The sequence below is a fragment of the Lissotriton vulgaris genome, chromosome 7, assembly GCF_964263255.1.
Source record: "Lissotriton vulgaris chromosome 7, aLisVul1.2, whole genome shotgun sequence".
In the NCBI taxonomy this organism is placed as follows: Eukaryota; Metazoa; Chordata; class Amphibia; order Caudata; family Salamandridae; genus Lissotriton; species Lissotriton vulgaris.
This window is the reverse complement of record NC_141695.1, coordinates 302,579,002-302,594,217: the sequence shown is the minus strand read 5'-3', so window position 1 is coordinate 302,594,217 and position 15,216 is coordinate 302,579,002. Positions and strand designations below refer to the sequence as shown.

The following is a 15,216-nucleotide window of genomic DNA, read 5'->3' as shown; positions in this document are numbered from 1 at the left end:
CTAGTAAACATTGTAAAGTTAGTGACTTTAATGATGATGAAACCAAGCACCTCAGAGTCATTGATGGTTGACTTTCAGACTCATTCAGAAGTCGCATGCTGAGAAAAACAGAAGGGCTAATGGCTGCAAGAGCCAAAGAAAGAGCAGATCAGCAAGCTGGAACTGCAAAGATTGAATCTGCACTAATCATGAAGAAAAACACAAGCACAAAGTAGATGCACGTAAGTCGACATCCTGAAAGAAAGGAAAGCTGTGTTTCACATGTGGATTTTCATTTCCACATGAGAACAAATGTTAAGCCATCTGACAGACGTGCAGAGGTTGCAGAAAGAAAAAACACTTCTTAGCAGTTTGCAAGGCAAAAGGGAAACACGTGCATCATGGCGAGATTAGAAAATGGATGCCAGAAAGTTCCAGAAGCATGAATGTGAGATGATCATATCCGCCAAAAAGCAACATGCACACGTAGGTCTTGCTGCTTGCAAAGAAGACAAACGAATGACAAAAACAAGTGAGCCAATGAAACAAAAGAATTCATATGAATATTGCCCCAATATCACACTGAAGGTCAACAGTTTCCCCATAACCTTTGTAATTGACAGTGGTGCATCAATCAACAATATGTTAGTCTAACAGTTTAACAATTTGTCACCCTTACTGTGATTCAACTCGTGAACCACAGAAGTGTACACATGGCCGGCTTCGAAACCGTTGAAGAGTCAAGAATCATTTATGGAGACCTTACAACATAAAAAGACATCTATTCAAGCCCCAATTCATGTCCTTCAAGGTACTTCATCCAATGCATGTATACTCAGTTTTGCAACTGCTGCTGACATGGGACTCATATCTATCAATTATAAGCTGCATACAAAATCTGAAATTGTGCGTCACTTCCCATCATAATTTCATGTCCTACGAAAGCTCAAGACAATGAATATGCAACTTTACATCAATTAAGACATCCAGATTGTTGCACAGTGACACCTGCAAGCAGCAGTCGAAAAGGAACTAGAAACGCAGTTGAAGAACAACATAACTGGGTGCTCTACTGGTCCCACACCATGGTCATCGCTCATGGTGGTAGTGCCAAAAAGGGACAGTGGAGGTGCTGTGCACATTTCTGTGGATATACACCAGGCCAATATAGCAACTGAGAGAGAAAGACTTCTGGGTCCGCACATTGCAGACATGATCATGCAGCTGAACCGAGCCAAAGTTTTGTCCCATCTTGACTTAAGCAAGAGATATCATCAACTCGAATTGAAAGAAAACTGTAGGTACATTACCACTTTTTTGACTAATGTTGGTTTGTTCAGATACAAAAGGTTGAGTTTTGGAGTGTCATCTAATGCAGAAATATTCCAAGATGTCATACGTAGAATAATTCTACCTGTTACACGTGCTTTCAATTAAAGTGGTGATACATTGGTATTTGGGACAACACAGAAGGAGTATGATAAGGTTCCAAAACAAGTATGCCAGTTACTTACAGATGCCGGTCTCACTTTAAATGCACAATGTGTGAATTACACAAAACAAAACTCAAGTTCTTTGGGCACATAGTCTGTGATGGGGGAATGACTCCTAACCAAGATAAATTAAAAGCACTGTCAGTCATCCAAACCCCACAAGATGTCACCGTGCTATGATCCTTCTTAAGAATGTCCATGTATTGTTCAAGGTACATTTCTAAATGTGCCACAAGGAGTGCCTCATTGAGAGACCTGGTGTAACGAATGTTCTTATTCCAATGGTTCTCTGAATTTGCCCAAACCTACAAAAGGAAAAAGCATTCTATTGAAAATGACACTGAGATGGCTTACTTTGATCCTAAATTGCACACTGAGATTACTGTTGATGTGAGCTCAGTAAAACTGGGAGCAATACTTTCTCAGCATAATGGACATCCAAATGCTCAGAGGCACATTGTGGCATATTCTAGCCAAAGTCTATCTGACACAGGATGTGTCTGTTCCCAGCCAGAAAAGGAGAGCTGTGGAGTAGGCCTGCAAAAACCTTTTATGTGTTTCTTTATGGAAAGCATTTCACAATTGTGACAGACCACCAAGCACTGGTCACCATATTTGGCAACCCAAAATCTAAGATACCCCCTCCCATTGAGAGGTGGGGGTTTGCGTTTTTTAGGATTACAACTATACAATTGTACATAAGCCGGGCAAGAACCAAAACCCAGCAGATTACTTCTCACAAGTACCCTTTCATCGGCGTGAATCAACATTGAAAAAAACTGAAGAGTACATCAGCTTCATTGTCAGGTCCAGCACGCCAGTGGCCTTATACATTGAACAGATCGCTGCTGCTACAAGTGCCGATAAAGACATGCTTGCCCGTACAGACATTTCAGCACAGTCATGGAGACAAAGTATTCGACCTCTAAGTGATGATGCTGAATTCCAAAAGTTCAAGAATGTACATGATGAACTGTCTATCACTGAAGAATACATTGTGTGGAGAGGCTTATGGATTGTCATACCAGAAAGTGTCCGACAGCAAGCCATTGTACTAACTCCTGAAGGACATCATAGCATTGCCGCCACCAAAAGAGCCCTGAGAGATCGAGTTTGGTTCCCACGCTTGGACGAGCAATTTGGAAGGGAACTAAAGGAATGTTACCTACAGTGGCTGCTGCTGCCACTAAATCTTGGTGAAATAGTGTGAGAGCTGTGGGGGGGTCAGGGGGGGATAATAAATAAAAAGAACGTATCTGTCACTCCCAGGCGCCTCCTCAATGCTTCTCTGCTCCAGCCGCTTCAGTGCTCCTATGCTTTCCTTCCCACTCAATCCAGATGCTGTTCTCGTACTATTAACCCCTTCCATGCTGATGACGAAACCTAGCCGTCATGCACTATGGTGCTCGTGTGCTGATAACGGCTGGGGTTCGTCACGGCCCGCCCCTGTTCGTGCTGTTTACAGCACACCAGGGGAATCGCGGCCGCATGGAAAGGGTTAACCAGCATGAGAGAAGCACCGGGATTGGGCTGAGTAGGCTGAAATGCCACTAAGTTAAGGACAGCCTTTTCTTACGGCCAGCTGTGCCAGACAGCTGGATTGGAGAAATATAAGTGCACATGTCGGTTTGGCCGTCCTAAGACGGCAGGCCAAACCGACATGCACACTTACAGTGCAAATACCACTCCTCCTCCCTGGGCCACAAAGCTGCTAACACAGAGCATGGCCCCACCCCTCCCTAGACTCAACGGACTCGACAGAGTAAGTGAAAAATAAAATGATCATAAAATAGTTTTATTATCATTTGTTTTTCACTTCCTACCGTTCAGCAGTAGGGCGACACTCTTCCGCCATAAAGAAGGAGCACCCCCAATCACCTATGTATTTGTCTTTTCCTTAAAGTGACCCAGCATCCACTAACCATGCCTGATCTTCCTGCATGCGCTTTGGCAAGAGTAGCTCTTGATTTCTCTGGGTCCCTATCTGAGGCAAATCATCTCATGGTAGTCATTGACGAGCAGCTACATTTTCCTATAGCGGAGGAAATGTCATCAACAACACATGACAAGATTATCGAGTGGTTAGACGACATCTTTGTCGAATGGGGCAGCCCAGATATCCTTAAATCTGACAATGGCCCACTGTTCAATAGAAAGGAGTTCAAGGATTTTTTAACTTGACTCAATGTCAAGCACCAAAAGAGTACACCCTTGTGGCCCGAGCCAATGGTTGTGGAGTGATATATGGGCACCCTAAAGAAAGTGATCCAATGTGCATCTGTGAAGGGTATTGAGCCGAGTAAGACCTTATGTCAAGCCCTCCATGCCTATTGTTTGACTCCAAACTCCATCACTGATGAGAAGAACCGTGCCACCTTGCTGTTTGGGAGAGCTGTAAAAATCAAGATACCACAGTGGAAGAATGAATGAACTCGAAGTGCTGACGAAGTTTGTGCCCCGGACACTGCTTGAAAATGTCAAATGAAGACATATGTTGATGAACGTCGGAGAACTCAGGAACTCGTCTTCGATGAAGGTGACTGGCTTCTTGTCAAACAAAAACATAAGAAGAAAACAGATTATACGTTTGCAGCTGAACCTCTGAGACGCGCAAAGGGCATAAGCTCATGGCGCATTGCCCGTAAAATCCATCACAAGGGATTCATCACATTTTAGACATCAAACTCGCCATTCATCTGCCCCTGTCATCCCAGATGGGGCTGCCTCACCTGACGGCCCAGATCAAGCATCAGCTCCTGTACCCACGGTGTCCACACAGGGTGACTCTCAACTACCTCAACTAGGCGATCTGGCTGAACAGTGCGAGCACCTAGACGACGTATTGAAGAAATATAAAATGCTGCTATTGTTTACAACATAATATTTAACAAGGGGGGGTTGCAGTGTTTTAAGAAGATGAACACAAGGACCCTGTGGTTCTAGGTTTACTCAATGAGAGAATTACCAGCGCTGGCCAGCATCGATTGGGGGTGGGGGAGGGGGGCGGGAGATTAAAAAAACAATAAATCCAATGTACCTGCTTGCCATGTCTTCCTTGCTGCTCCTCCTAGTCGCATCTCTCCTCCCGCCGGCAGGAACAGGAAAGAGCCTGGAAGCACCCAATCTTCCCTGAGCCAATCCCCATGCTGCAATGCAGCATTGTGATTGGCCTGAGCGCCGTGGCTCGGTGCTCAGACAGGGAATGGGGGTCAGGGCATGTTCTGCACCCAGGCTGTAATGCAGCCTGGGTGCAGAACATGCAAAGTGCGCATGACTGCATTGGTCAGCCCATACAGTCCTGTGCACTTAGGAGTGGAGTCAAACCACTCCTTGGCTGCCTGTCAGCCACGCCCTGCCTTGCAAAGCTGCTGCGCACAAAAAGGAAAATATAAAATAATTAACTGAGTTATTATCATATTATTATTACTTATACTGCTGAAAAATAGTAGTGAGACGACACTCCTCCCCTTAGCGGAGGAGCCGCCACTGAGAATTACGTAACCATTTGGGGAGGCGTTACGGTGTGGTGATTAACTCTTCGGAGACAATAAGAAGTTCAGTTGACTGTTGTACACTGGTGAATTAAGACGTCAGTTGCGAGCTCCGTGTGGGTTGTATTTGTTTTTGTATGCTACCACAAGGACTGCATTTATTGTTAGCACGCACCTGTCTCATAAATGCAGCTTTTTGCACACCTAGAAACGTGAGATGTATTGGTTTACGCAGTCTTCCCCTAATCCCTGTGCCGTGCCTGTACAAACGTGGCACTTGCTAGGAAATTGCCCAAGAAAAGTCGAGTGATGATGGCGCTTAGTGCTTGTTCCTTGAAATGTGTGCAAAGTGAAGGAACGTTTCACTTTCTACACCGCATGGATTATGGACATCGGGACTAAACGTACATTATTGGTTTGTTCTCTGTTGATGTGATTGCTGACAGGAATCCCATGTTGCCAGTGCATCGGGTGTGGGTGTGGCCTTTGTGTTTACGGTGAGCCTCAAACTAGACCGCGTGGCTAAGTAGGAGATGCATAGGGTTTGCTGTGACGGTGCATCCCCCAGTGGAACAAAGTGGGTACTGCAACGCGAGAGCCACTGCGGGTGAAAATTTTGTTTTAAACAGAGCAAGAGTTAAGTGTGTTTTGAGAGTGAAATCTGTAAAAGTCCTTGAAAGGGATGTATGAATAGTGGATGGTCTCGGGAAGTGGTCCCGTTGCAGTCACTTTGAGTGGCAAGAGTTCGACAACAGCTCTTAATGCAATGTGCAAATGCACAATGCAATAATTAAACCAACGATGTTAAATAGGGCACATCGCAAATTACACTTTCTTCTGACAGTATGTTATGTGACAGGGCAAGCGGATGCAGCAAGTTTGGCAACGTAGTATCGGATCCTGAAACCATCGTCTTGCAGCGTGCAGCGCTCAACTGTATGCTGCTTGGCGATTGGCCAGTGCGCAGCTTTGCAAAGCTGGCTAGAATACCGCGCTGCGAAAGAGTTTCCCCATATCCACACACGTGCTAAAGACACAAGGCCAAACAATCACACAACATGTATACACAGGTATGCAGTGATGAAGCACACTTCTGCATGAGGGCTGGTCTCACATGAACCAGCCTCCAACTGTTCACTTTCTGAATCTGCACCTCTCACTCTGAACTCCACTATAACATTATTTATTTCTCTTAATCGAGAGCTCCATCCGATCCCTGATTGACTTACATTCTATGGGGCAGATTTACAATTACTGGCGCATCCCTGCATATCGGCAGGGATGCGCCAGTAATTGTGCGCCGCAGCTCCGCAACCCTTGATGCGCCGCATTTACAATGGGGCAAAAACGGCACAGATGCGTCACGCATCTGTGCCGTAAAAGCGTGACGCAGCCCCAGAAATGATCAGGGGTGCCCTATGTGCACAATGCTGCGTCAATCCTTACGCCTGCTTCAAGCAGGCACAGGGTTTTGACGCAGCATGGGCCCAAAAGTGACTGAGTGAAATCTTGTAGATTTCACTCAGCCACTTTTGGGAGGCGTTCCTGCGCCGGAACGCCTCCCCCTGCGATGGTACGCCTCTTCTGGTGCAGGGCTTTACAACGTGACGCATCTCCCAGATGCGTCACGTTGTAAGTACCCCTCACCATGGCGCATGTTTTGCGCCATCGCTGCGTCACAAAAGTGACGCGCGGCACGTAAAAGCGGCGTAAGGGGCTTGTAAATCTGCCCCTATGTCTTGCAAGTGATCCTGTTGATGGCCAATCTATACAATGCCCCCTTAACTGCTGCTGTGGTCCTGTCTCAAAGGAAGCAGGCTTTGTTGTTTCATTATTGAAAGTCTTCGATTGATACCTTTGTGTTTGTTATATAAATCCGGTCCGATCTCTCCTCCACCTCTCGCTTCTAATCTTTTAGAAAAACATGTGACTCTTCGTATCTTGAAATCAACACCCTTCATCCTATGAAATCTGGTTTCAGGTCATCTTATAATATATAATCAGTGCTATTGACCAGTATAGACAATCTTAGGGTGATTCTGTATCAATGTGGTGCTTCCGCCTTCATTCTTCCTGATCTGTCAGCAGCATTCGACACTCTGAACGACTCCATATTAATTGACGGTCTGACGGACTATAAACAAGGCAATGCTCTGTAATGGATGTAAATTCTTGTGAATCATAGTCAGGCAGTTCTCATGCCACTTTACTAGACTACTCCGTGCAAGATTCAATGTGGCGCACCTCAAGGTTCTTCTGTGAGTCTGACCCTTTTTAGATCTCGCCTAGACAGCTCAGGAAGAGACGTGTTGTGTTCTATCGGAGGATTCAAAGGCTGCCCATCTACCATTTGTAAACTTCAGTATCACTCTTAATTTCTTTAATGCCATTTGTCATTGCATGCTGGCGTCATGCCCTCTTCTTGTGTTAGGCCTTCCCATCGCACATGGACCAAGTACATATCTTCCAGCTTGCAGAGCTTTTTTTCCCTTTATTTTCTTGCATTGCATAGGAGTACTTGTGTTTTAGGGCCAACTCCCTTGTACATATACACACATACCACTAAAATACATGTGCATGTACATAAACAAATGCACTTCTTAAAAAGTTGTTAAAACACGAACAGCATTTATTTATTTTGCATGATCCAATGGTATTGGAGTGTATGTTCCATCCTCCATCTTGCCATAGGGCTAACACCAACCTATGGTATTTGAGTGCTTTAAATGCTCACCAGTTACATTACACAATGGGGCACTCAACATGTGAAGTTACTGGACCACAATAGTTCAACCATTTTTTGCGCTTCACTAAGGGCCCACTCAAGCCCAGAAGCTAAACCAAGTAGCCGATTTTTGCTACTAGGTTTTAGGACTTTAGGCATAATACATCTAATTAGAATTGAGTATTGTTAGTAGGGACCAACAGAGGTCCTGAGGAGTAAGCAGGAGGGGACTGCTTACGAAACATGTCATGTCGACCAAGTAGATAGCGTATTTTGCCCTACTCAAAACCCCTTTTTTTACTGTTCCCAGCCAGAGAAGTCATTAAATTATTTTTTTCTACTAGCCAGGTCATTTTTTATTTTAATTTTTTAATGACCTTTCACTTATATAGGTCCCTACACCCCAATCACTATTCACTGTCCTCACAATACACATAGCCTATCGTCAAAAATGAAGTGCTCCTGCGTAGTTCGTTTGGTCGCAGCACGCCCGCCCCGTAGAGGGACGGGAAGATCCCTATGATGAAGCATGACACTAAGGGATTCGTAGTATGTGAGGGGTATTTTAAAAGCACATAGTGCTCTCCATTTGCCATTTGCAAAGAGAGCCTTTCTCACCACCTTTAGATATTAGATCTTCATCAAAAAATTGAAAAAAACAATAAAATATTCACTCCTCTCACATTGATAGAATCCCATTAGTTATGTATATCATTTAGGAGGGTGATTCTATCACCACTGCCTCTATACTTCCTCAATTGTTTTTTTGGAGCTACGCTAGCTAAACTTAGCTGGCTTCCTATTGAGAAGCACTGTTTATTTAAGAATGTCTGATTTTGTCGTAGAGAAATTTACTAGCAAGGTCCAGTCTCCTTTTGGACTAAATGTTTCCCATGTGTGCTTTCCCACACTCGTTGCTCGTCTTCCATGCTCCTCCAAATTCCCCAAGTACAGGAGAAATACATAAATGGCAGACTGTTGTCCTTCATTGGCTCCAATCAGACCTATCGAGATCCAGCGAAGCCATAGATAGTTTTACCGATGGTAAGACCCCTGGTCCTGATGGCCGACTAATTGATTTTTTAAAAAGTTCAAAGAAACCCTAGCTGGGTTATTATAATTATATCAGGAGACCTTCAAAACAGGGGCTTCCCCCACCACAAAAGATGCTCTGATGTCTATTATTTTGAAACCTGTCAAGGTCTCCAGAGATGCAGGATCTGTTAGGCAATTATCTGTACTGAATGCGGACAATAAAATAGTGATGTAGGAATTTGCCAATATATTAAGCCCGATAATGGCTAGATCTTTTGTTCAGATCAATCTGGCTTCATTCCCAGTAAAGCACCTCAAACTACCTTTGCATGTTGCATGTGATGATCCGTCATGTCAGACCGGATATACAGGTGGTTTCATTGTTTCTCAACACAAAGCCTTTAATGCTCTACAATGGCCATTTCTACTCACTGATTTGCATCAAATGAACCTGGGGTACTATTTTATAGGATGGACATAATTGCTATTTACTGGCCCTATGGCCAAAGTTCATATGAATGGCTACCTAGCTCCTGTTTGTCAGTGTAAGTAGAGGTATGCAAAACTGTTGCCCTCTGTCGCATTGTTATTGGCTCTGGCTATGGAGCCCCTCAATTCCTGCTGCATGAGCAGCATGGAATTTGGGAACAAGGATTCATCACAGAAAGATTTCTTTACTTTCGTTATATGCAGACGATGAATTTTTGTTTATTAAAATCTGAGCCCCGTTATATGTGACCTTTGACATCTTTGCAGGTTTAAGGGTTAATTTGGAAAAATCAGTCTTATGTCTGATGAAGACTTGACAATCAAACAAGCCGATAAAGGTGGGGCGATTGTCCTACTAGACACTGCCACCTATCGGGCAGAGTGTCTGAGGCAATTGGAAGACAGAAAAGCATACCCTCCTCTTACTGTAGATCCAACAGAAAGAATTGGAACTACCATTACCAACATGGTAGAAGAAGCCATGGCAGAAAGTTGGATTACATCACAAGAGGCAAGATTCCTGCGCACTGAGCATCCTATCATGCCATATTTCTACGTGTTGCCAAAAGTGCATAAGGTACAGAGACCTCAACTGGGGAACCCTATCATCTCAGGAATAGGTTCTATTTTAGAACCTCTGTCTACTTTCGTAGACTATTTATTGCGCCCTATGGTTAAGGAGATGCCGACCTTCCTACAAGACACCAAAGATGTTCTCCGGTTTTTATCTGAGATTAAATTTGATATCATGACAGACCATCTGGTGTTGTTCGACGTATTATTGTTATACAGCTCTATCCCTCAAGATGAAACCTTGTAGGTGATTACCACTCTACTGATGGAGAGAAATCTTGATTCTATTACTCCGGTCCAGTTTATTATGGCATGTGCCAGTTTTGGCATGAAGGAAAACTTTTTTCGATTTGAGGACACCATTTACTTGCAGACTTCGGCACAAGTATGGGAAGTGTTTTCGCTCCAAGTTTAGCGAATTTGTATGTCCACAGTTTTGAGCAGGAACACATTTTAACCTTCACAAATCCCTTTCGTGACTCAATACGAGTTTGGAAACGCTATGTTGACGATATTTTTGTCATAAGGCGAGGAAATATTGACAATCTTCATATGTTTCTACAATGGCTTAGCAGCAGGAATGGTTTTTACGGTTCACAGTTGAGCATGACAAAAACCAGTTGGCCTTTTTGGATCTATTAATAGCAGCCACCCCTTTGGGTCTTGAAACAGAACTATACAGAAAACCCATGGCACGTAATTTATTGCTATGTTATGATAGCTTTCATCCCAAGTCCCTGAGGAATAACCTTCCATATGGACAGTTCTTGAGAATCCAAAGGATCTGTTCCACAAAGGATGGATTTACACAACATTCCTCTGCTTTAGCTGAGCAGTTGAAATCAAGGAAGTACCCACAGAAATTGGTGCGGCATTCGCGGAAATGTGCAGCTAATAATAACCGAGAAGCATTGCTCGAACCTGCAATACCAAAAGAGAACACACAAAGACTGACCTTTGTTAACACTTACAGTACAATGTCGAATGACATTCAGAAAGTCATCAGAAAGCACTGGTCGGTTTTAAACACGGGACAATAATCCATACAGCCCCCTCTCTTTGCTCATAAACAAGGTCCAAATTTGAAAGATCAGTTGGTGCATACAAGACTTAGAAGTAGAGTACAACATGATGTTGGCCCAATGTGGGACCTACCAGCTGTAGAAGGCCATCATCCATGTGGGACGTGCGCAGCCTGCCCTCAGGCACATAAATCAGTCACTATAGACATAGGTACAAGTCGTCCTTGGCAACAGAAAAAGTTCACCAACTGTAACAGTGAAAAATTAATATATATGATCACTTGCCCATGCCAGTTAAGATACGTAGGCATCACGACACATAAAGTTAAGTTACAAATTTCTGAACACAAAAGCACAGTACCCTGTAGAAAACAAGCAACAAAACGGACAAGCCACTTTCTGGAAGCAAAACATGGTCCAATTGATTTTGAATGGTCGGTTTTAGAACAACCCTTCATCCCAGACCATGTGACAGATATTTATAAATATCTGTTAGTTAGGGAACAGAAATGGGTGATCAGACTAGGGACTGATAAAGAGGGTCTGAACGAAGAGATTCCTTGGATGTCACTATAAGGCCGGCATGTTAAAAGCAAACGCACCACTCTGTAATCACACCTTTTTTTGCTAGAGTAATGAGCCAATACGCTGTACCTTTGGACATAAAGTAGTCCATATTTAAATGAAGCAGGTCCATGCACGATTAACAATATTGTCAATAAAGATTTTTTACATAGGTGGGCTTGTGACGATTGTCATCTTATCTACTTTCGTTTTTAGTAATGGGAATGTTAATATTGCACAGCGAAGATATAGTGTGCTGCTCTCAACAAAATTAGACTATGATGAACCCCCCTTTACCCATTGCTGTGCATTGCTGGGATTTCAAAATCCACAGTGAGATCACCATATGCACTGACGCACAGACTGTGCTAACAGATTTGGCCACACTTGGACTTAATAAAATGAATCAGGGGCCAACTCACTCTGCGGGCATACTCTTGATCTAGTGCTATGTAATTCAACAGCCATTAACTGTCTCAATCCCTACCAAGTTGATTGGACAGACCACTCGGTTATTATGTTTTACACTCGTACTAACTATAAAGTCAAAGCCTTTCCTAGGCCGATGGCCAATGTCAGAAGGCCCTGGAACAAACTAGTCCCTGCAGACTTTAGGGAAAACTACTCTGAGCCCAATTGGGAAGATTGTGGAGAAAACGCTACCTTAGCCTTAAGCGCATTTAGTGAAGCTGCGTTAAGAACCATAAATCGTGTGGTCCAGCTGAAAACTTATAAACCCCGCCCGGCCCCAAAACAAGAAGTTTGGTATACTGGGGATCTCAGACAACTAAAACAGACCATGAGAAAGTTGGAGAAAAAATGGAGAGCTACACACAAGGCAGATGATAAGGAGGACTTTATGAGGTCGTTTAAAAACTACCATAAAGCAATCCGCGCTGCTAGGAAACAACATATAGCAGTTCAATTATCAGCTGCGGGTTCTAACGCAAAAACCCCGTATAACATTCTACAGACGTTCACCAAACCCACTGCCTGTGACACTGAGGGGATCGAATCCCAAGAACTCTGTGAGAACATTTCACAGTTTTTTGTCAGGAAAATCGACGCCATATATAATAAAATACTTGCGTCAAATTCCATCTCTAACAATCCAGTTGCAACTGACTGTGGAGTCCGGCTGCATACTATGACCCCAGATAATGAGGCCAAAAAGCTTGCCGCTTTCCCACCCATCTCCACTGAAGAGCTGATTGCTCTTGTCATGCAAACAAAGAGTGGGTGCCCGACAGATATCATCCCAGCACGTATTATGCCACTTCTGCTAGATGATCTGGGGGCTGGAATGCGACATATAGTCAATTTATCTTTGTGTACGGGGGAAGTCCCTTCAGCCTGGAAACAGGCTCAGGTGAGACCTCTTCGTAAAAACAATTCAATCCCCTGGTCGGATTTGTCAAATCTGAGACCGATCTCTCTTCTCCCTTTTATAGGGAAGCTTGCTGAGAGATATGTGAATCAGTATTTGTCAAAATTTATTGAACAAACGGGTGGACTCGACCCCTCTCAGTCGGGTTTTAGGCCCAGGCACAGTACGGAGACCGCCTTGCTGTCCGTCGCTGACAATCTTCAGATGCTACAGGACAAGGGTTACTCCATCGTCCTGGTGCTTCTGGATTTGTCAGCGGCGTTTGACACTGTGTCACATGACATCATGACCTCCAGACTAGTTGACATCGGTCTGGAAGGCAAGGCTCTGGCCTGGCTAAGGAGTTTCTTCAGTGAACGCACCCAGAGAGTCATTTTGGGACCATACCAATCAGAGGTGGTGGCGATCTCAAAGGGGGTGCCAAAGGGCTCGTGTTTGAGCCCTACGCTATTTAATATCTACGTGGCACCCCTAGATAACATCATGAGATCCCACGGGTTCATTCCAGTATCATACGCAGATGATACCCAACTCCTCTTCCCTTTTAAAATCATGACTCCCGAGGTGCGTGACTCCTTTGCTCGGGGGATGAAGAAGGTGGCACGCTGGATGGCAGCCAACTTCCTGCAGTGGACCGTCTCCAAGACCGAGGTGATGCTCTTCGGAGAGGCCAAACGTTTATGGACTCCGGACTGGTGGCCCCAAGATCTTGGCCCCGTCCCTGAGCCCAAGACGGTGGTAAAAGATCTGGGAGTGAAACTGGATCATGAGCTCACCCTAACACAACAAACTAATCAAGTGGTGGGTTCATGTTTTCATGTTATCGGTCTTCTCAGGAGAGTATTCCCTCTGCTACCGGATTTCACCAGGAGAACGTTGGTCCAGTCACTAGTGTTAAGTAGGCTGGACTACTGCAATGGTCTGTTGCTGGGTGCCAATGAGGGTACCTTGGCTAGATTGCAAGTTGTGCAAAACACTGCTGCACGACTAGTTTTAAACGTCCCGCCTCGTACTCCCTCAAAACCATTGTTGGCCAAACTGCACTGGCTCCCGGTAAGGCAGAGGGTGAAGTTTAAGATCTGCTGTGTCATCCATAAATGCCTTATGGGTAAGGGTCCTGGCTACCTCACTGAAAAATTCATCCCTTATGTCCCATCTAGATCCTTGAGATCAGGAGATCAGGAATTGTTATGTGTTCCTAGGGCCATGAAAGCTAGAAAGGGGGGTAGGGCCCTTTCTGTAGCCGGCCCTAAGTTGTGGAACCAACTCCCGAAGGAAATCAGAGTATGCAGGGAACATTTCCCTTTTAGGAAGAAACTCAAAACGTTCCTTTTTAATTATTAGCTGGTTTAGGGCTTTGAATTAAATCATGACGAGTTGCTGTTCTTTAGTTGCTGCCAAAGGCGCGGAGATACTCCTCCGGGAGTCGATTCGCAGCGCCATATAAACATGCAAATAAATAAATAAATAAATAAACCTGGATAAGGGTACCCTGTCTTCTAAAACTCACTGCAATGTGGGCAATAAACACGTAATCATGTAAGTGTGTTATTCGTTCCAATAGAAAAAAAACATTGACTATAACAGCCAATGTATAGGAGACCTTACTATCACATAGCAAGCTCATGTATAACCAAAAACAAAATTGTCAATAAAGTTTTGTTGATGGGTGAAGACCCCCATAATTTTCATTCGTTTTATAAATAGGACTGGTATCATTACACAGTGAATGATTTAAATGTATTATCACTGGTAAAAATAGATCATATCAGAAGTTGATCGATTTTCTGTGGTTTATAGGGGACAAGAGTTATCATAAGTGTCCTTTGGTGTGCAATGTGGATAGGAAACTTCATTTCCCATGATTCCCAGGCACTCCTGTTATGATTACGTGATCACCTTTCTGTATCACATGCTCCTATAGCAAACAGACTGAAGACAAAGATGGTGGTTGTACGCTACAATCACCTCCCCGAGACGGCTCGGCAGACCGTTTGGAGTATCAACGGAGAGGTGAGCTGGCTTTGGGTAATTGTGTTGTTTTAGCGCTAGTCTATGTAACGGTGCATGGTGGCTGATTGGATACGGGCTCCGATGATGAGCTTGTCGGACAGGCTCTTTGGGACTTTTAACTTTAACTTTAACAGCAAGGATTGGTCAAAGTACTGGTAAGGTTGCCTTTAGATCTTAACCGCAAGGTCTTACATGTATTTTCATCCAAGTATGGACTTGGGCAAGGTGTGTTACATTATCTAACATACTATTTATGAACACCTTGTGGAGTGCGTGGCGTGCTCTGCTAGATGGATGTTGTCGGGTGTGAGAGTCATTTTATCCCCGAGTGCGGATATACTGAGAATCTGGCAAAACAATAGCGCTCAACGTGTGATAAGGCTATACTCAATTATTAGAAGGTACTACTTCAATGGAAATTCCAATTGTTCATTCGACAAGTATA

At 44.1% G+C, this 15,216-nt stretch overlaps 1 pseudogene; it reads right to left on the bottom strand.

Annotated features, from left to right (window-relative positions):
- Nucleotides 1–3,779: 3,779 nt before the first annotated feature.
- Nucleotides 3,780–15,216, bottom strand: part of LOC147701425 (uncharacterized) — a 117,540-nt pseudogene continuing 106,103 nt past the window's right edge.